The sequence below is a fragment of the Palaemon carinicauda genome, chromosome 20 (assembly GCF_036898095.1).
Source record: "Palaemon carinicauda isolate YSFRI2023 chromosome 20, ASM3689809v2, whole genome shotgun sequence".
Lineage (NCBI taxonomy): Eukaryota > Metazoa > Arthropoda > Malacostraca > Decapoda > Palaemonidae > Palaemon > Palaemon carinicauda.
Genome location: NC_090744.1, coordinates 25,418,486 through 25,438,094, shown reverse-complemented (window position 1 = coordinate 25,438,094; position 19,609 = coordinate 25,418,486). Strand labels below are relative to the sequence as shown.

The window sequence follows — 19,609 nt, the reverse complement described above, 5'->3', positions numbered from 1 at the left end:
TTTCCCAATACCATCTCGTCAAGGTATGGGGACGTAACAGTATTAATCTTAATACTAGGAACACAAGGGAGCATGGTTTACCTGCAGTGGTTTGAGGTCAGCTATGCACAGAACCCAGGATGCTGCTTTCCCCAAGAGAGGGGATGATGAAGAAAAGAATAAGGGCCAGTCACACCTTTTCATTCATGCAGACTAAAACCTGGTAACAATGCCCTCAACCTTCAGCTACTTGTCCAATAAGGAGCTTGAGGTTTTAAACCAGCTGTTGTGCAGCCACCACAGGACCGATAGGAAACGTATCGAGTCTCCTGTGGGTCACGTCTTGCAGGTAGTGGGATGCAAACGTGTTCTGACATTTCCACACCCCAGCTTGAAGAACCTGTCACTGAAAAATTTCTTTTGAAGGCCAGGGACGTAGCTATGCCCCTGACATCATGTGCTCTGGAGTGACGTGACGGAGAAGGGTCTGGATTCAGTGCAAGGTCAATGACCCTGCATATCCATGCTGAGATGGTGTTCTTGGTGACCCTCCTCGAATAGTGCTGGCATACTAGGACGAGCTGCGGCTGTTCTCTTGAGGTACAGCCTCAAGCTCCTTACTGAGCATAGTAAGAGATGGTCTGGGTCATCTTTTACAGTAAGAAGACTAGAAATCCGGAAGGGGTCGATCGAGGATCCGCTACTCCCGGGTTCTGAGTCTTAGCAAAAAATCAGGAACGAAGCTGAACGTTACCTCTCCCCATCCCCTTGAATGGGCGATGTCATATGAGAGACCATGAAGTTTGCTGACTCGCTTGGCCAAGGCCAAAGCTAGCAGGAACACCGTCTTCCAAGTCAGGTGGCGATCTGTTGCCTGGCATAATGATTCATAGGGAGGTTTCTTAAGAGACCTCAGAACCCGAACCACGTTCCATGGGGGAGGTCTCACTTCCGACTGGGGGAAAGTAATTTCATAACTCCGTATGAGTAGAGAAAGTTCTAGCGATGAAGAAATGTCCATTCCTTTCAGTCTGAAGGCAAGGCTTAAGGCTGAGCAATAGCCTTTCACTGCCAAGACTGATAGGCGCATTTCTAAACGCAAATACACGAGGAACTCCGCTATTTCTGGAATAGTGGCATCGAGTGAAGAGATACCCCTTCCACAACACCAACCCCAGAAAACTTTCCACTTTGCCTGGTAGACTGCTGCTGATGATTTCCGCAGATGTCCAGGCATCCTAACCGTAACTTGTTGCAAAAATCCTCTTTCAGAGAGGAGATGCCGGATAGTCTCCGGGCGTGAAGTCATAGCGAAGCTACGGCTTTGTGGAAGATGTTGGCGTGTGGTTGTTTGAGTAGATTGTGTCGTGGAGGGAGTTCTCTTGGAGGGTCCGTTAGGAGTTGCAGAAGGTCCGGGAACCATTCTGCGTGATGCCATAGCGGAGTTATGAGGGTCATTGAAAGATTGACCGACGTCCTAGTCTTGTTGAGTACCCTCCTCATCAGACAGAACGGGGGAAAAGCATAAATGTCGATGTTGTCCCACCGTTGTTGGAAAGCATCTTGCCAGAGAGCCTTGGGGTCTGGGATTGGGGAACAATACAGCGGGAGCCTGAAGTTCAGGGCCGTTGCAAAGAGGTCCACAGTCGGAGAACCCCCACAAAGCCAGGACTTTGTTGGCTACTAGATGATCCAAAGACCTCTCGGTACTCATTACCTGAGATGCTCAGCTCAGGTTGTCGGCGAGCACATTCCTTTTGCCTGGAATGAAGCGTGCCGATAATGGTATCGAGTGGATTTCAGCCCATCTCAGTACAGTATCTCTACTGCTAGATGGAATAGTTGATGCAAAAAAGTACCTCCTTGTTTGTTGATGTAGGCCACTACTGTGGTGTTGTTGCTCATCACCACCACAGAGTGACTTGCCACGTACTGTTGGAACTGTAGAAGGGCCAGAAAGACAGCCTTCATCTCTTGGAGATTTATGTGGAGGTACTTTTCTGACTCTGACCAAAGGCCCGAGGTCGTGTGGTGCAGCACGTGGGCCCCCACCCTTTTTTTAGAAGTGTCTGAAAATAGCATCAAATCCGGGGGTGGGACGAGATGATCCACTCCCTTTCGTAGATTCTCGTCTGCCACCCACCACTGGAGGTCTGTCAGTTCTGCAGGTCCCATGGGGATCAGGATGTCCGGGGAGTCATAATCTTGATTCCACCGGGACCTGAGTCGCCATTGGAAGGATCTCATCCTGAGGCGACCATTGGGAATTAGACGGGGCAGCGATGAAAGGTGACCGAGGAGACGTAGCCACGCTTGGGCTGGAAGTTCTCGTCTGAGAAAAGGTCTTGCGACCTTTCTCAGCCTTGCTATCCTGTCATCTGATGGGAAGGCTTTGTGGAGAGAGGTGTCTATAATCATGCCTGGGTATACCAGTCTTTGAGTGGGAAGCAGAGAGGACTTCTCAAGATTTACCATGATCCCCAGATCCTGGCAAAGTCTCAGAAGTTTGTCTCGGTGTTGAAGAAGGGTTAACGCCGAGTCTGCTAGGATTACCCAGTCATCCAGATAATGGAGGAGACGGATGCCAATCCTGTGTGCCCAAGATGATACTAGGGTGAACACTCTGGTGAAGACTTGTGGTGCTGTGGAAAGACAGAAGCACAGCACCTTGAACTGGTATATTCTGTTGTCCAGGCTGAATCTTAAGAAGTCGCTCCCCTACTTACGAACATTCGAGTTACGAACAACGGTACATACGAACACAAATTGAAGGAAGTCCAAACATGTTCGTAAACATCCGTAGATTTCATCTCAAGTTAAATTCTCTCTCTCTCTCTCTCTCTCTCTCTCTCTCTCTCTCTCTCTCTCTCTCTTCTCTCTCTCTCTCTCTCTCTCTCTGTATTTTGATTTTTAATGCAGTTAAAACTTCATATTTCTTTGAAAATTAATAAAAAATTCTTTATATCCTTATTCGATGTTTCAATTAAGGGAATAGTAACGGATCGGAAGAAAATCACTTGATTTGCTTCTCGCCTTCCACCAGAAGAAATATAACGTCATCAGACTTTTGGGATTTTTTTTTTATTTCTTAACCCTTTTACCCCCAAAGGACGTACTGGTACGTTTCACAAAAGTCATCCCTTTACCCCCATGGACGTACCGGTACGTCCTTGCAAAAAAATGCTATAAAAATTTATTTTTCATATTTTTTGATATTTTATTGAGAAAATTCAGGCATTTTCCAAGAGAATGAGACCAACCTGACCTCTGTATGACCAAAATTAAGGCTGTTAGAGCAATTTAAAAAAAATATACTGCAAAATGTGCTGGGAAAAAAATAACCCCCTGGGGGTTGAGGGTTGGAAATTTCCAAATACCCCGGGGGTAAAAGGGTTAACATATTAGAAATATCTTCAAGATGAATAATACATCAGCGCCAATATGTTACAGAAAATCAGTTTCCCTACAGTTCTTATTATTAGGTATCATGCGAAATCGTTGTAGCTCTTTCTGTGTGTGTGCGCTCGCTCTGTCAATCGCATACGGGTAGTTAATTCTAAAGCTTCATACAGTATTCAATTTTTCGTTCAATATTAAGCCTTCATATTTCATTAGACATTATTGTTTAATTGTGGTTTATTAAAGCACGTTCATATTTTTTTTCAATTTCTTGAGCATTTCAATAATCAACAATTACTTTTGATTTACTTTTGGTTGGGAGATCAGCTGATCTCAAGGTGACGCTGCAGTTTTACGATTATGCGCACATATAGTTCGAAATCTCTTCATAGTGAATATTACAACAGCGCCAATATATTATAGGGTATCACATTTTCCATGCAGTTCGTTGATAGACCTTATTATTAGTTATACACGGAATACGCACCCCCCCCTCTCTCTCTCTCTCTCTCTCTCTCTCTCTCTCTCTCTCTCTCTCTCTCTCTCTCTCTCTCTCTCTCTCTCTCTCTCTCCCTCCCTCCCTCCCCGTATTTTGATTTTTAATGCTGTTAAATCTTCATATTTCTTTGAAAATTATTAAAAAATTCTTTATATCCTTATTCGATGTTTCGATTATGGGAATAGTAACGGATCGGAAGAAAATCACTTGATTTGTCTCTCGCCTTCCGCCAGAAGAAATATAACGTCATCAGACTTTTTTTTTCTTGACTTTACGGTAAGTTGTACTAATCTCATAACTATTGATACAGAGCACTAAAACATGACAAATTCGAAGATAATTTGTATTTTTCCTAACCATACAAACCTTAGCTATTTACAAAGGGGTTTTACTTTTAGCGCAGCTGAAATGACGAGCCAATAGTTTTTAACGAGGGTTAATTACCCCCGCGCTAGTTAGCGGGGGGTGGGGTTGGGTAGCTTGCTACCCCTCCCCCCTCCACACACCGGTGACTTGTTTCACTTCACTTAGAGGTAGGACTTGACTTGGGGGTCAGGGATGGCGGGCACATATGTGTAAATAGCTAAGGTTTGTATGGTTAGGAAAAATACAAATTATCTTCGAATTTGTCATTTGTTCCGTAACCGAAATACAAACCACGCTATTTACAAAGGGTGACTTACCCCTTAGGAAGGGTGGAAAGTCCCCAGCCTTACTGACTTCGGCTTGCCCGGGGGCTCGATCCCTTAGTGAGCAGCACTAGAGAGAGGGAGCCCCTGTACCTCACAGGTTCCTAGCATCGCTAGGAACGAGTGGCCTACATAAGTAGTGTGAGGAGGAGAGTGTGACTCGTCCTATGAAGTTGACCTTGAGACCTTCAGATAGGAATTCTAGGATAGGACGTTCCCCATACCACCTCGTCAGGGTATGGGAGACGCAACAGTATTAAGCTTAATACTAGGAGCACAAAGAAGCATGGGTTACCTGCAGAGGTCGAGGTCAGCTATGCGAGGACCAGGATGCTGCTTCCCCAAGAGAGGGGAGAATGAAGAAAGAAGTAAGGGTCAGACATACTCTTTCATTCACACAGACTAAGACCGGGTAACAACGCCCTCAACCTACTGCTACTTGTCCAAAAAGGAGCCTGAGGTTAGACCAGCTGTTGTGCAGCCACCACAGGGCCGATAGAGAACGTATCGAGGCTCCTGTGGGTCACGTCTTGCAGGTAGTGGGCTGTGAAGGTCGTTTGACGCTTCCAGACCCCAGCTTGAAGTACCTGCGTCACAGAGAAGTTTCTCTTGAAGGCCAGGGATGTAGCAATACCCCTGACATCGTGGGCCTGAGGGCGACGTGACGGAGGAGGGTCAGGATTCAGGGCATGGTGGATAACCCTTCGAATCCAAGCAGAGATGGTGTTCCTGGTGACCCTCCTCTTTGTCCTGCCTGTGCTCACAAACAAAGCTCGCACATGAGGACGGACTGCAGCCGTTCTCTTCAAGTAGTACCTCAGACACCTCACTGGGCATAGTAGCAGCTGGTCTGGGTCGTTTGTTACAGAACGGAGACTCGCGACCCTGAAAGAGTCGAACCGAGGATCCGGCACTCCAGGATTCTGAGTCTTGGCCACAAACTCAGGGACAAACCTGAACGTTACCTCCCCCCATCCCCTTGAATGGGCGATGTCGTACGAGAGACCATGAAGTTCACTAACTCGCTTGGCCGAGGCCAAGGCTCAGACTATCAGCGAGCACATTCCTCTTGCCAGGAATGAAGCGAGCTGATAGTGTTATCGAGTGGGTTTCGGTCCACCTCAGAGTCTCTACTGCAAGATGGGATAGCTGTTGCGAAAAAGTGCCTCCCTGCTTGTTGATATAAGCCACTACCGTGGTGTTGTCGCTCATCACCACCACGGAGTGACCCGCCAGGAACCGTTGGAACTGTTGAAGGGCCAGAAAGACGGCCTTCAATTCTAGCAGGTTGATGTGTAGGCACTTTTCTGATTCTGACCAAAGGCCTGAGGCCCTCTGGTTCAGAACGTGCGCCCCCCACCCTTCTTTTGACGCGTCAGAAAACAGAGTCAATTCCGGGGGGAGGACGAGAAGACTCACTCCCTTTAGCAGGTTCTCGTCGGCCAGCCACCACCGCAAGTCCGTCTGTTCCAGAGACCCCATTGGGATCAGAGTGTCCGGGGAATCGGATCCTTGATTCCACCGGGACTTGAGCCGCCATTGAAGGGATCTCATCCTGAAGCGGCTGTTTGGAACCAGACGGGCCAGGGAGGATAGGTGGCCCAAGAGACGCAACCACGATTGGGCGGGGAGTTCTTTTCGCCTGAGGAAAGGTTCCGCCACCCTCCTCAGCCTTGCTATCCGGTCGTCTGATGGAAAGGCTTTGTGGAGATTGGTGTCTATTAGCATGCCTAGATAAACCAGTCGTTGGGACGGCTGCAGAGAGGACTTATCGAGGTTTACCACGATCCCCAGATCCTGGCAAAGATCTAGAAGCCTGTCTCGGTGTCGAAGAAGGGTCGACTCCGAGTCTGCTAGGATCAGCCAATCGTCTAGGTAACGAAGGAGACGAATGCCGTTCCTGTGCGCCCAAGTCGAAATCAGGGTGAACACTGGTGAACACCTGAGGAGCTGTGGAGAGACCGAAACACAGCACCTTGAACTGGTAGATCTTGTTGTCTAGGCAGAATCTCAGGTACTTCCTGGAAGACGGATGGATTGGGATCTGGAAGTACGCATCCTTTAGATCCAGTGTACACATGAAGTCTTGTGGTCTCACCGCAAGTCTGACCGTGTCTGCTGTCTCCATGCTGAACCGGGTTTGTTTGACAAACCTGTTCAGAGCCGAGAGATCGATGACGGGTCTCCAGCCTCCAGTAGCCTTCTTTACAAGAAAGAGTCGACTGAAGAAGCCTGGAGAGCCGTCCACGACCTCCTGGAGAGCACCCTTCTCGAACATGGTCTCGACTTCGGCCTGAAGGGCCAGCCCCTTTGCCGATCCCATGGCATAGGAGCTCAACGACACTGGATTCGCTGTCAGGGGAGGTTGAGATGACGTGAACGGGACGCGATAACCTTGGCCGATCACTGAGACCGTCCAAGCATCGGCCCCGAGATGTTGCCACCTGCGGACGCAACGCTGAAGGCATCCCCCCACAGGTGGACACGCAGGGGGACTGCCACCCCTAGGGCTTGCGGCCGCGGCCGCCACCCCTAGAAGTCTTGCCTCCCCTGGAGGACTTACCGCCCCTCTTGACCTTGGCTGGAAAGGGCTGGGGCTTAGACACCACTTTCTTAGCTGCCGGTGCCTGTTTGGGAGCCTTACGAGGCTGTTGCTGCTGTTGTGGCGGGGCTGGAGGCTTATAGGGCCGAGTTGTAAGGGCCCTGTGGAGGAGGGAGTCCGTGCTGGATTTCCTCCACCTCTCAGCCGTTCGCTCCAAGTCTTGAGGCTCAAACAGGCTCTCCCCCAGGAGGGAGGCATGTCGGAGCCTACACACATCTACGGTGGGGACCTTCGGATGGAATCTCTCGGACACAGCATCGCGACGCTTCAACACCGAGTTGGCCCACAGGGTGGTAACCTGGTGCGCCAAAAACTCGATGGAGCGGGTGCCCGAGAGCAAGAAGGTCTCTAGGGCCTTCCTATTGGTCTCCTTGGACAAGTCCTCCGATCGCAATAGGATGCCCAGAGATCCTAACCAGAAGTCTAGCCACGAAGTGGCCTGCATGGCACACTTAGCGACCTTCTCGTGGTTAAGGATCTCTGCCGCCGAGAACGACACCTGCCGGGCAGAGAGTTTCTCCAAGGGAACTCCCTTCGCCAGCTCCTCCACAGAGTGATGGAGAGGAAGAGCGAGGTTGTGCTCACCCAGGATCTCGAAATACCTCCTCTGCTGAAGGCGAGGAGGAGGGATGAGTTTGTTCCCGGCAGTGGAACGACTGGAGGAGGCAAGAAGTGCGAGCTGAGCATTGGCCCTAGCTCTGGCACTCTTCAGCCCCCGAGACCAGGGCAGAGCTGCACTGGTCTTAGGGGCCTTCCGAACGTCAAACACTTTATCCAGAATCGTGTCTTTGCCTTCACGGGGGGATGACTGGATCCGTAAGACTGTTAAGTTGCCTTATCAGGCTTAGGACCTGCCAGAAGGCATGTTCGGACTCTTGCTGTTCTCCTCCCTGCGGGCTGGCAGCTAAGTCTCCTGCCCCAGGAATCTCTTCCTGGGGTGATACGTGGACATTCCCCTGGGTAGTCGTGGGTTCCTGTCAAATCCTTGCAGAGGATTTAGGGATGGTCTTGAAATCCTTGGGTTCCCTCCTAGGAGGGATACAGGATCCCTTCCTCACGAGACGATTCTCCTGCCTGAAGCGAAGTCTCCCCCCCTGGTGCCGAGGGGAAGACTACCGCCCCACTGGACTCACCTGAGGACGGAAAGGCCTCGTCCACGGGAGAAGGAGAGAGTACTCGTGCAGGAGAGGGGACCCTCGAGACCGACCTCTTGGGAACCAACTTCGCCCTGGGGGAAGTCACCACGAAGTCCACTCCTCTCTTTCTCTTCAGCGTAGGAGAGACAGCCGCTGGTTTGTTACCCTGGCCGGCGAGTGCTGGTTTCATAACCCTCACTAGTGCCCGTGCCAGCGGACCAAACCAAGTCTGCTGCTCAAAGGACACAGAGTCCGAAATCCTCGCTAAGGTGAAAGGGATCGGGCGATCCTTTGGAGTGGACACGACGGTACCTGCCTGAAAAGAAGGTGGGGAAGAATGCTGTACTGACCTGTCTTCGTCCTGCAATACCAACCTGTGCTTGGATGGAGGTGATCCCGAGTGCCGTCTAGGAGCACGCGTACCTGCTGCTACCACCGGCTGTGGAATTCGCCGCGAACTATGGTCGCGCGAGGGTGAACGGTCGCGCAAAGGCGAATGGTTGCGCGGGTGATCGCGCGGGCGCGCAGGCGAGCGGGTGCGCAGACGAGTGGGCAGGTAAATGAACACGTGTCTGAGGCGACGAACGCAAGCGATGGCGCGACGGCAAGGGATCGTGCTGTCGCGTAGGTGAAGAAGATCGCTGGCGATAATGACCGCGTGATGGTAAGCGATGGCGAGCAGCATGTGTAGGTGAATGATCGCGTGATAGGGTGCGATGGTGATCAGCATCCGCAAGAGGGCGGTCGTTCAGGGTTGTGCGATGAGGAGCAGCATGCGTAAGCGGGCGATCGTGCATGGTTGTGCGATGGCGAGCAGCATGCGCAGGTGAATGATCGCGTGAAAGGGTGCGATGGTGATCAGCATCCGCAGGAGGGCGATCGTTCAGGGTTGTGCGATGAGGAGCAGCATGCGTAAGCGGGCGATCGTGCAGGGTTGTGCGATGGCGAGCAGCATGCGCAGGTGAATGATCGCGTGAAAGGGTGCGATGGTGATCAGCATCCGCAGGAGGGGGATCGTTCAGGGTTGTGCGATGAGGAGCAGCATGCGTAAGCGGGCGATCGTGCAGGGTTGTGCGATGGCGAGCAGCATGCGCAGGTGAATGATCGCGTGAAAGGGTGCGATGGTGATCAGCATCCGCAGGAGGGCGATCGTTCAGGGTAGTGCGGTGAGGAGCAGCATGCGTAAGCGGGCGATCATGCAGGGTCGTGCGATGGCGGGCAGCATGCATGTGTAGGTGATCGCTGGCGAGCTGGTGATCGCTGGCGAGCTGGTGATCACTGGCGAGCAGAAGGTCGACGCGTGTCCTGTGAGAGGACAGGTGGTGCGGCGCGTTCACGAGCAGGAACGGGAAGATCGCTGGCGCGTTGGCGAACATGTGTTTCTGACACACGCGCAGCACGATGTTGCGTAGCCACAGGACCAGGTGGATGGTGAGCAGGGAGTTCAGCAGGAACTAAAGGGTGGTCAGAGACCGCAGGGCGATGGTCCTCAAATGAGCGCTGACGCTCGGAAGAGAGCTGACGAGCAGGAGAGCGCTGGCGAGGGGGGCGAACATCAGGAGAGAGCCGACGAGCAGGTGAGCGTCGGCGAGCAGGAGAGTCTTGGCGAGCAGGAGATCGCTGGCAAGCAGGAGAGCGCTTGTGCGCTAGCCCTGCTCGCGTAAGGGAAGAATCCCTTAGCCCCAAAGGGACCGTTGCCCGTCGGGTGACGAGTTCTCCAGAAGGCGAAGATCCGGCAGGAGATGGTGAGCGGTCTGCAGAGAGGTTCAAGGAGGGCGGAGCAGTCGGTTGAGGCTGACGAGGAGAGTCCCCCCTGGAGGACGAAGACCCAAAAAGGCGCCTCTTAGTCCCCCTGTAAGGGGAAGGGAGGCCCTTGTGGCGTAGAGGGCGGTGAGCCTTACGGCGGAGGCGGCCTCGGGGGAGATCGTCGGGACCATCGGTCCTCCGAAGGGGAGTCTCCGTCAAAACACTTCCCTCAGAAGGAAGCTGGGCAGCAGTCGAGACCGAAGGACTCACTTCCCCCTTTGAAGGATGCACGGAAGGAGGAGGAGAGCCTAGAGCACCATCACCAGCAACAGCACCTGCGTCGGAAGGCCCAGCCATGTCGGAGGCCTCTGTCACCACGACGTCGACAATAGACAGAGGGTCTACCTCCGCTACCACCGGCGACTGTTTAACAGCGGCCCCCAACGAGACAAGGTCAATAAGAGCGACCCTGGAGGGCAAGCCCTTAAGCCCCAGGGACGACCAAATCTGTAAAAGATCATCACTGGATAAGGCATTATCAATAACCTCCCCCGGAGGAGGAGGGGGAACCGCCTCGCTATGGGAGGCGACGCCCTCTCCCCCCACCGAAGGTAGGGAAACAGAACAAGGGCCTGCGCTCCCACTCGGACGACTCTCCTTAGGAGGCGGACGAGGGGGAGCTTCGGAGGAGGTTTGGGCGGCGGAAGAAGAGTCCCGAGAACCTTCCTCCTTCAAGGCTAACCCCGGAGGAGAACGGTCTCTCTTGGACTTCTTCTTACGCCGACGGCCAAACCTCTCCCACTGGGAGGCAGACCACTCCCTGCACTCACGGCACATGTTATCCTGGTCGCACCGTCGGCCCCGACATTGAGGGCAGAGGGTGTGAGGATCCGTAATCACGTCCGACATGAAAGTCCCACAAGGACGGCCGGCAACTCCAGGGCATGTCCGCATATTAAATAAAAGAAAATAACTGAAGGTCAACTTCCAACCAATCACACAAGCTGAAAAGAAAAAGAAGAAAATTAAAGGCTGTCACGAAGGCGATGAACAGACACGTCTGATCACCGCCGAGCCAAAAGTGAAGTGAACCAAGTCACCGGTGTGTGGAGGGGGGAGGGGTAGCAAGCTACCCTTCCCCACCCCCCGCTAACTAGAGCGGGGGTAATTAACCCTCGTTAAAAACTATTGGCTCGTCATTTCAGCTGCGCTAAAAGTAAAACCCCTTTGTAAATAGCGTGGTTTGTATTTCGGTTACGGAACAAACTTGATATCGTTACTCGGTGTTTCGATTATGGGAATGCTTTAATAAGATTACTCGGCAGCATAATGAAAGGAAATCATTCGGTTTGTCAGCGCTCTTCCGCCAAATACATGACGTCACAAGATACGTGACGTATACTCTACAAAGAATGATTCCGTCTGTCAAAATTAAAATAAAACAATTCAGTAAACTAACCTCCTGCATTTTATTTAACAATACCAAAACAACCATGAAGCAGTTAAATGCACAGTACTGTTACATACAGTAAATACAGTACGGTACAAGTCAGCTGATTTTATCAGCGCATGAAAAGGTAAACATTACAGTACAGTACATAATGCAAATGGCTGCTTGTTTATGTAAGTTTCTAGCAAAAAAAAAAAATGGGTAATGGAACAATAAAATAGCTTTCAGTACATTTATTTAAAAAGGAATTAATGTACAGTACTGTACTAAATGTAAAGTACACTATATTTACTACGATTTTACTTCAAGTCAGCTGATTCAGAAATGCAGTGCATAGTACTGTCTGGCCAGTCAAGAGAGTTATGGGGTCTTTTGACTGGCCAGACAGTACTACATTGGATCCTCCTCTCTGGTTACGGTTCATTTTCCCTTTGCCTACATACACACTGAATAGTCTGGCATATTCTTTACATATTCTCCTCTATCCTCATACACCCGACAACACAGATTACCAAACAATTCTTCATCACCCAAGGGGTTACTGCACTGTAATTGTTCAGTGCCACTTTCCTCTTGGTAAGGGTAGAAGAGACTCTTTAGCTATGGTAAGCAGCTCTTCTAGGAGAAGGACACTCCAAAATCAAACCACTGTTCTCTAGTCTTGGGTAGTGCCATAGCCTCTGTACCATGGCCTTTCACTGTCTTGGGTTAGAGTTCTCTTGCTTGAGGGTACACTCGAGCACACTCTCCTATCTTATTTCTCTTCCTCTTGTTTTGTTAAAGTTTTTATAGTTTATATAGGAGATATTTATTGTTGTTACTCTTCTTAGAATATTTTATTTTCCTTTTTTCCTTTCCGCACTGAGCTATTTTCCCTGTTGGAGCCCCTGGGCTTATAGCATACTGCTTTTCCAACTAGGGTTGTAGCTTAGTAAGTAATAATAATAATAATAATAATATGTATGGCCGATTGTTTGTGCAAGTTTCTATTATGTAGTGTGCAGTACAGGATAATAAAACAACATACTGTACTGAACTTTACAGTATTATACAGACTACTGTAATATGATAAAGTAAAATATTTGTAATAACCTATTCTATATGAAATTGGCTATTTGTTGACTTCTACGGCTGAAAATCGTAGACATCTGAGTTAGGTTGCGCTTACTCTAGACCAAAATTTAACACTAACGACTTACGAACAATCCAGCTTACGAACAGACTCTTGGTCCCTATTGTGTTCGTAAGTTGGGGACTGTCTGTACTTCCTTGAAGACGGATAGACTGGGATCTGGAAGTACGCGTCCTTTAGGTCCAGTGTGCAAATGAAGTCTTGCGGTCTTACTGCTAGTCTGACGTCTCCATGCTGAACGGAGTTTGTATGACAAACTTGTTCAGAGCTGAGAGGTAGATGACTGGTCTCCAGCCTCCAGACACCTTCTTTACAAGAAAGAGTCGACTGAAGAAGCCTGGGGATCCGTCGAGGACCTCTTGGAGAGCGCCCTTCTTCAACAGGGTCTGGATTCTTCGTCAGGGGAGGTAGAGATGTTATGAACGGGACACGATATCCTAGACTGATCACTGAGATTGTCCAGGAATCAGCCCCGAGTTGCTGCCACCTGTTTGCGCAACTCTGTAGACCATCTTCCCACTGGAGGAAATGCAGGGGGACTGCCTATCCTAGAGTTTGTGGCCTTGGCTACTCCCTCTAGGATTTTTACCTCCCCTTGAGGACTTTTTGCCTTTCCTGTCAGGCCTTAGACACCATTGTCTTCGCTGAAATTGTCGTTGTAGTGGTCTTGGTTGGAGGGGACTTCTATGGTGCTGGAGGTTTGTAGGGCTTAGATGTTAAAGCCCTATGGAGGAGAGAGTCTTGATGGGACTTCCTCCACCTCTGAGCAGCATGTTCCAGATCTTAGGCTCGTACAGAACAGACCCCTCTATGGAGGAATGTCTGAGCCTATTGATCTCGGCGCTAGGGACCTTCTGGTGGAATCTCTCAGCTACTGCATCCCTACGTTTCAGGATGGTATTTGCCCACAAGTTCTAGACTTGGTGGGCAAGAAACTCGATCGTGCGAGTACCTGAGAGAAGGAAGGTTTCCATAGGTTTCCTGGTACGTTCCTGGGAGAAATCCTCAGATTGTACAGGATACCGAAGGTCCCCAACCAGATATCAGGGCACGAAGTAGCTTGCATAGCACACTTCGCAACCTTCTCCTGGTTGAGGATCTCGGCTTTCAAGAATGAAACCTGCCGGTTGGAGAGTCTCTCAAGAGGGACTGCCCTGGTTAGCTCTTCCAGCAAATGGTGAAGTGGAAGAGCTGAACAAGGCTCCTCCAGGATCTCGAAGTACCTCCTCTGCTGTACGAGAGGAGGTGGGAGGAGCTTGTTCGTGGTACCGGAACGGTTGGAGGAGGACATTTCGTAGAGCTGCTGGGTGATCTTGTCCCTGGTACTCTTTACCCCTTGAGACCAGGGCAGGGCTGCACTGGTCTTAGAGGGTTTTTGAGTACCAAAGACGCCGTCTAGGACCGTTTCTTAGCCCTCTCGAGGGGGGATCTCTGGGTCGGAAAACCCGTTGAGAACCCTCATTAAAGTCAGAACCTGCCAAAATGCATGTTCTGACTCCAGCTGGTCTCCTCCTGTTGTAGGACTTGCAGCAAAGTCTCCTTCTATCCCTGCAGGCTCTTCTTGGGGAGAGTCGCGGACATTCCGTGACTGGCTGGCTCCACCCTAGCCCTACTGGAGGACTTTGGCAATGTTTTGGAGTCTTTAGATTCCTTCCAGGGAAGGATGTAAGACTCCAGCATTGATGAGTGTTGCATGTCCCTTCTATTCCCGGACTGTGTGGAACTCTCGGCGTGAAAAGAGGTTTCCTCTATTGTTGCGATGGGGGAAAATTTCTCTTCGAGTGGTTCCCTTGGTGACGGGAGATCTTCGTCCAAAAGGGATGGAGAGATAGTCCAAGAAATAGGAGGAACTTGCCTTGATGGTCTGAGTGGAGTCAGTTTCGCCCTCGGGGAAGTGACCGCGTCCAGAACTCCTATTTTACTCTTCAAAGGGGTAGAGGAAGCCATCGTTCCGTGTCCTAGATCAGAGAGGACAGACTTAAAAGCCTGGGTTACGGCTCTGATCAGGGCACTGAACCAGGGCTGTTAGCTGACAGACACACTGTCAGAAATATCCCCTGAAGGGAAAGGGATCGAAGGATCCCTGGGAGGAGTTACTGGTAGGGGTGGGTTTGCCTTAGGAAGTAACTTTGGGATCTTGAACCCCTCTGCATATTTCCCTTCTCCCACAATGCGCGGTGGTATGCGCTAGCGGGGAGGGGAATGAGGCTATGGTGACCTTGCCAAATGTCATTCCTTGTGGTGCGCAGGCTCGCGCGCGGGAGAATATTGTTGCTTGTGCGAGGTTGAGTAATGGTGCTCGCGCGAGGGCGAGTAATGGTGCTCGCGCGAGGGCGAGTAATGGTGCTCGCGCGAGGGCGAGTAATGGTGCTCGCGCGAGGGCGAGTAATGGTGCTCACACGCACACGAGGGAGAATATTGGTGCTCGCGCGCGGAAGACTATTGGCGCACGCATCTGTCTAAGAATTAGGGCGCTCGAGCAAGAGAATGTCTCCGAGCGCACAGTAGAATCATGATGGGGACGCGTCTCTAAGAGAGAGAGGGCGCGCGCGTATCTCTGTGAGTGTGCACAGGTGAGCGCTGGCGTGCCGGTAAAGAATGGCACGCAGGTGGGGGCAACAGGCTTGTTGCCTTACCTACGAACTTGCGTGCAGGAGAGTGATGGCGCGCAAGATGGCGCTCAGGAGAGCGTGATGTGGGCATGTTGGCCCAAGGGAGAGCGCTGTTGCGCAGGAGAACATTGGCGCACAGGTAACTGGCGCGTCGGTGAACATTGGCGCATAGGAGATCGTGGGCACGTCGGTGCAGGAGAGCCCTGGTGCGCAGGAGATCGATGGCGCGTGTGCGCATGTGGGCGCGCGTGGTCGAGCTCTGGTCAAGTTGGCGCGTAAGCTCGTGAGGTTGTTGCCCAGTGTAAGGGCGAGCAAGATGGGTGGTGCGCCGCAGTGTTTGGGCCTGACGAGCTGCTAATGAGCGCTGGTCAGTTTACGTGGGCGCGTGGTACGCGGTACATTAGCGCACTATTGCGCGCTCAGGAGGAGCCTTGTTAGGCCTACGCAGGAACGGTGATGGAAGGTCGGCAGGTCTGTCGGGTGGATGGTCGATGTGTACTTTAAAAGGACGACCCTCCACTGAAGGAGATTGCGAACGATCTGCAGGGAGGTCCAGGACCAAAGTCACAAGACTGGTTGCAGGTGCAGTGATGGACGATCGGTCTAGAGGCTCCTCTGCGGGGGACTGCATAGACGACGTTGAACCAAAGAGGCCCCTCCTCACCGCAGGTGAAGGAAGGCCTCTAAGGCGCCTTTCCAATGGATGCGCCCTCTGGGGGCCGTTGGATCAGCCAGTTGACTGTCAGCAGTCCTCCGAGGGTGAGAAACAGTAGCAGGAGACACTGATGATGAACTTAGTTTCCCCCTCGGAGGATGGTCAGGAACTGGGGAAACTAAGCTGTCAGCTACCATAGAGTCTGGAGTGGCAGAGGAGATGGGTGACGCCGCATGAGACACCTCTGACAGAACAATGTCGTCAAGTGTCAGGGGATCTACCTCTGACACTGACAACGATTGCTTGACAGAAGCACCCAGGCGGATGTAATCAAGAAAAAACCTCCTTGGAGGGCGAACCCGTGAGCCCCAAGGAGGACCAAATCTGAAAGAGGGAAGTTAGTGACATGGCCTCCCTGGGGGGGAGAGGTTGAGCTGCTTCGCTAGGGGAAGCAACGTCATCTTTCGAGACCAGAGGTTGGACAGAAATAAATTGGTCTACGGTACTGCTCGACGGTCTCTCGAAAGAGACCCATCGAGTAGGAGTTTTGGAAGAGGTTTAGGCGACAGAAGAAGAGGCCTTGGGGTTTTCTTCCTTCGAAGGAGAAACATCCCGCTTGGACTTTTTCCGCCGTCGCGAAAACCTCTCCCACTGGGAGGAAGACCACTCAATCACACCGTTGGCCTCTGCAAGAAGGACAAAGGGTGTGAGGACCAGTCTCGACCGCCGACATGAATGTTCCATAGGGGCGGTCGGAAGTCCAGGGCAGGTGCGCATGGTTGCAGAAGCCAACTTCACACACACTTAAGAGAAAAGAAAAAGCAAAAAAGCATTAATGGCTGCCAAATATCGGCGAGGATGAAGAGCGGTAATATCCGTTCACCATACGAGCCGAGAGCAAAGTGAGCTCAATCACAGGTGTGTGAGGGGAAGCGGTAGCAAGCTACCCTCCCTACCCCCACTAACTTGCGGTGTGGGTAGTTAACCCTCGTAAAAAAATTAATGGCTCGTCATTTCAGCTACGCCAAAAGTAATACCCCTATTAAATAGCGTGGTTTGTATTCAAGTTACGGAACAAACAAACCATTTGTTCTTTACTGTACTTATATGGAGTAAAATAACAGAAAAGGCTGGACTACAACTGTTAAACTTTTTAATGAGGTGTAAATGACCAGTAGGATTGTTTACCACATTGACTGCTGGGCCTTCCATCTAACTCTAAACTCAAGTGAATTTCTGGTGCCATAGAGAGAAATTGTTCCTCTGGCTGTGAATTTAGCAGTTTAAGCTGTTTAAACTTATTAATTTTTTTCTGCTATTTTTTCCAGCTGTGTTCAGTAATACCTCGACATACGAGTGTCCCAACATATGAGAAATTTGAGATACGAGGAAATTTATGAGCAAATTTTTGCCCCGAGATACGAGACAAATTTGAGATACCTGTATAGGATACAAGACGGTTCTCTATGCGGCCGCTAGGTGGCCGAGTGTGCAAGAGGTCGCTCACAAGGACAGCATCGCTCGCTCTTACTCGTCGGATCTCCATCGCGTAAAGTTATCTCCGAGCATTGACTGTAATGTTTGCATTTTTTACGTGTTTTTTTGCGTTAATCAGTACAGAATTAAATGAATAAGCAATAGGTCCAAAGCAAGCGAGCGCAAACAAGGGTTAGTGAAAAGAAAAAGCGTATGATGACAATAGAGAAAAAGCATGAAATAATCGAAAAACATGAGAGTGGTGTAAGAGTGACTGAGCTGGCTCGCCAATATGAGAGGAGTACATCAACAATATGTACCATCCTCCAGCAGAAGGATGCTATAAAGAAAGAAATCAGAGCCATGTTAGCAAAGTGACAGGAGTTTTCTGATTTTATGGAAAAGAGGCACCCGGACAAGTTGGCGTGTGGTCGTGCGTTAGCCTTTTGTGACGACACTTGTGTACGTCATTTTTGTAACATTTTGAAGGGGAGACAAAAGCAAACATCCCTAGATAGGTTCCTTTTAAAAAGGCCGGCAAAAAGTGAAGGTGAAAGCTTGTAAAAAAGCGAGGCAAAAAGACCCAAGCTGGAAGAAGTAAAGTAAAAAAAAAAAATGAAAATGAAAACCAAATTAGAGTCAAGTTTAGTGTAACGTAAGATTAGCATTTATTTTTAAGTGTGTGTACTGTAAGCTAATTTCATTTAAGTTAAATTTAAAGTTTAAGTTATGTTACGTGGTGTTACAAAAGTGTAGCGTACCAAATGTGTTGCCGTCAAGTCTCTTTCCTCCCCTTTCTCTCTCCCTCCTCCTCCGCACACACCGCCGTTAGCTGCTACCGTCTGTCTCGAAGGTAAGAACTCCATAATAATGTCACATTTTATTGCAGATCATAACCAATACACAGGTATTTGTTATTTTGTGAGTGTAGGTTGTGAATTAGAACAATTAAAAATGTTTTACCACTGTAATACTGTATAGTTTTTAGGTGTTTTCTCAGAGGGTGGAAACGGATTAATTTTTTTTAGTTACAGTATTTTATATGGGAAACATTTATCCAAGATACGAGCGAATTGACTTACAAGCTCGGGTCCCGGAATGCATTAAGCTTGTATCTCAAGGTATTACTGTACTTGCTGTTTGCTTGTGATGTGTCCATGGATCATACCTAAGACCTGCAGGACATATATGAACAATGTCGAGGTAGATCCTCACTGCCTAAGTCAGGGGCACGTATGCTCTGAAGTCTCACCTTGTGAGGAATGGAGGGAATAGCTATCCTCCCAGTGGGTGTTGTTCAGCAGGAGGAAGAAGGCTACAAAGGAGTCTTTGCCTTTGGGGTCTTCCTCGAAGTCTAGGAAGTCCAGACCTACTTCTTCTTCCTCTGGAACTCTCTCTTCCAACTCTTTGCTGCTGTCTTTCTCCAGAGGGTGGTCAGGTAAGATCGATGGTCATTCAACTTGCGATTAACCTCTGGAACAAAGAGGCTCCGTTGGAAGCAAAGCGGTGTTGCCTCCCCTCGGAGTACAATAGTTCCACTAATCCTTCCTGTTCTCTTGATTTACAGAGAGTGGATGCCCTTTGACTACTGTGGCCTTCCCTGGGTATTTCAGTCTAGCCATCGAAGAAAACACTTCCTAATTTGCTGAAAGAGAAACTGTCGGAACACAGACTCAATGCCATCTTCATCCTTACAGGCTGTGTTTACTCCTATGCGCTCTTCTGATGCCTCCTCACCTTACCGATGATCCTCGCCTTCACCACGCAGAAGGAATTCCCAGTCTGCCACTCCATCACTACCAGAGCTCTCATTCGCAGCAAGTCGCTCCCCTTAATCTAGGAGATCTTGCTACACCCAAGTATCCCCCTCGTCCTACATACTCTTGACAGGGTTCTCCTCTGAGGAATTACCGAATATTCCCCCCTCGCGTTCATGGGGCCTCACCAACCCACCTCGCCCTCTTCCTTGCAATCTACATCGTCCTCGCGATAGCTTGACCACCGTGCATCCTACACTCACCAGTTTTCTCCTAACGCTCAAAGTCTCGTCGAAAACTAGCAATTCGTCTCTGAGATCTGCAGATAAGCTTTCTCCTTGTAGTTCCTCCCCGGGCATAAAAGCGCCAGCATGTGGGGGGAATCAGCACCTTCACCTACAAGAGGGATAGAAAGGAAAAGTAAGCTTCCTCCTAACCCTACTTCTCTAATTCTTTTGGATGGAAATCGGCCTCTCC

General features: G+C 50.2%; 1 protein-coding gene across 3 annotated transcripts in view; it reads right to left on the bottom strand.

The window, feature by feature from the left end:
- LOC137660222 (uncharacterized) overlaps window positions 1–19,609 on the bottom strand; it is an 87,955-nt gene that overhangs the window by 58,417 nt on the left and 9,929 nt on the right. The window lies entirely within an intron of this gene.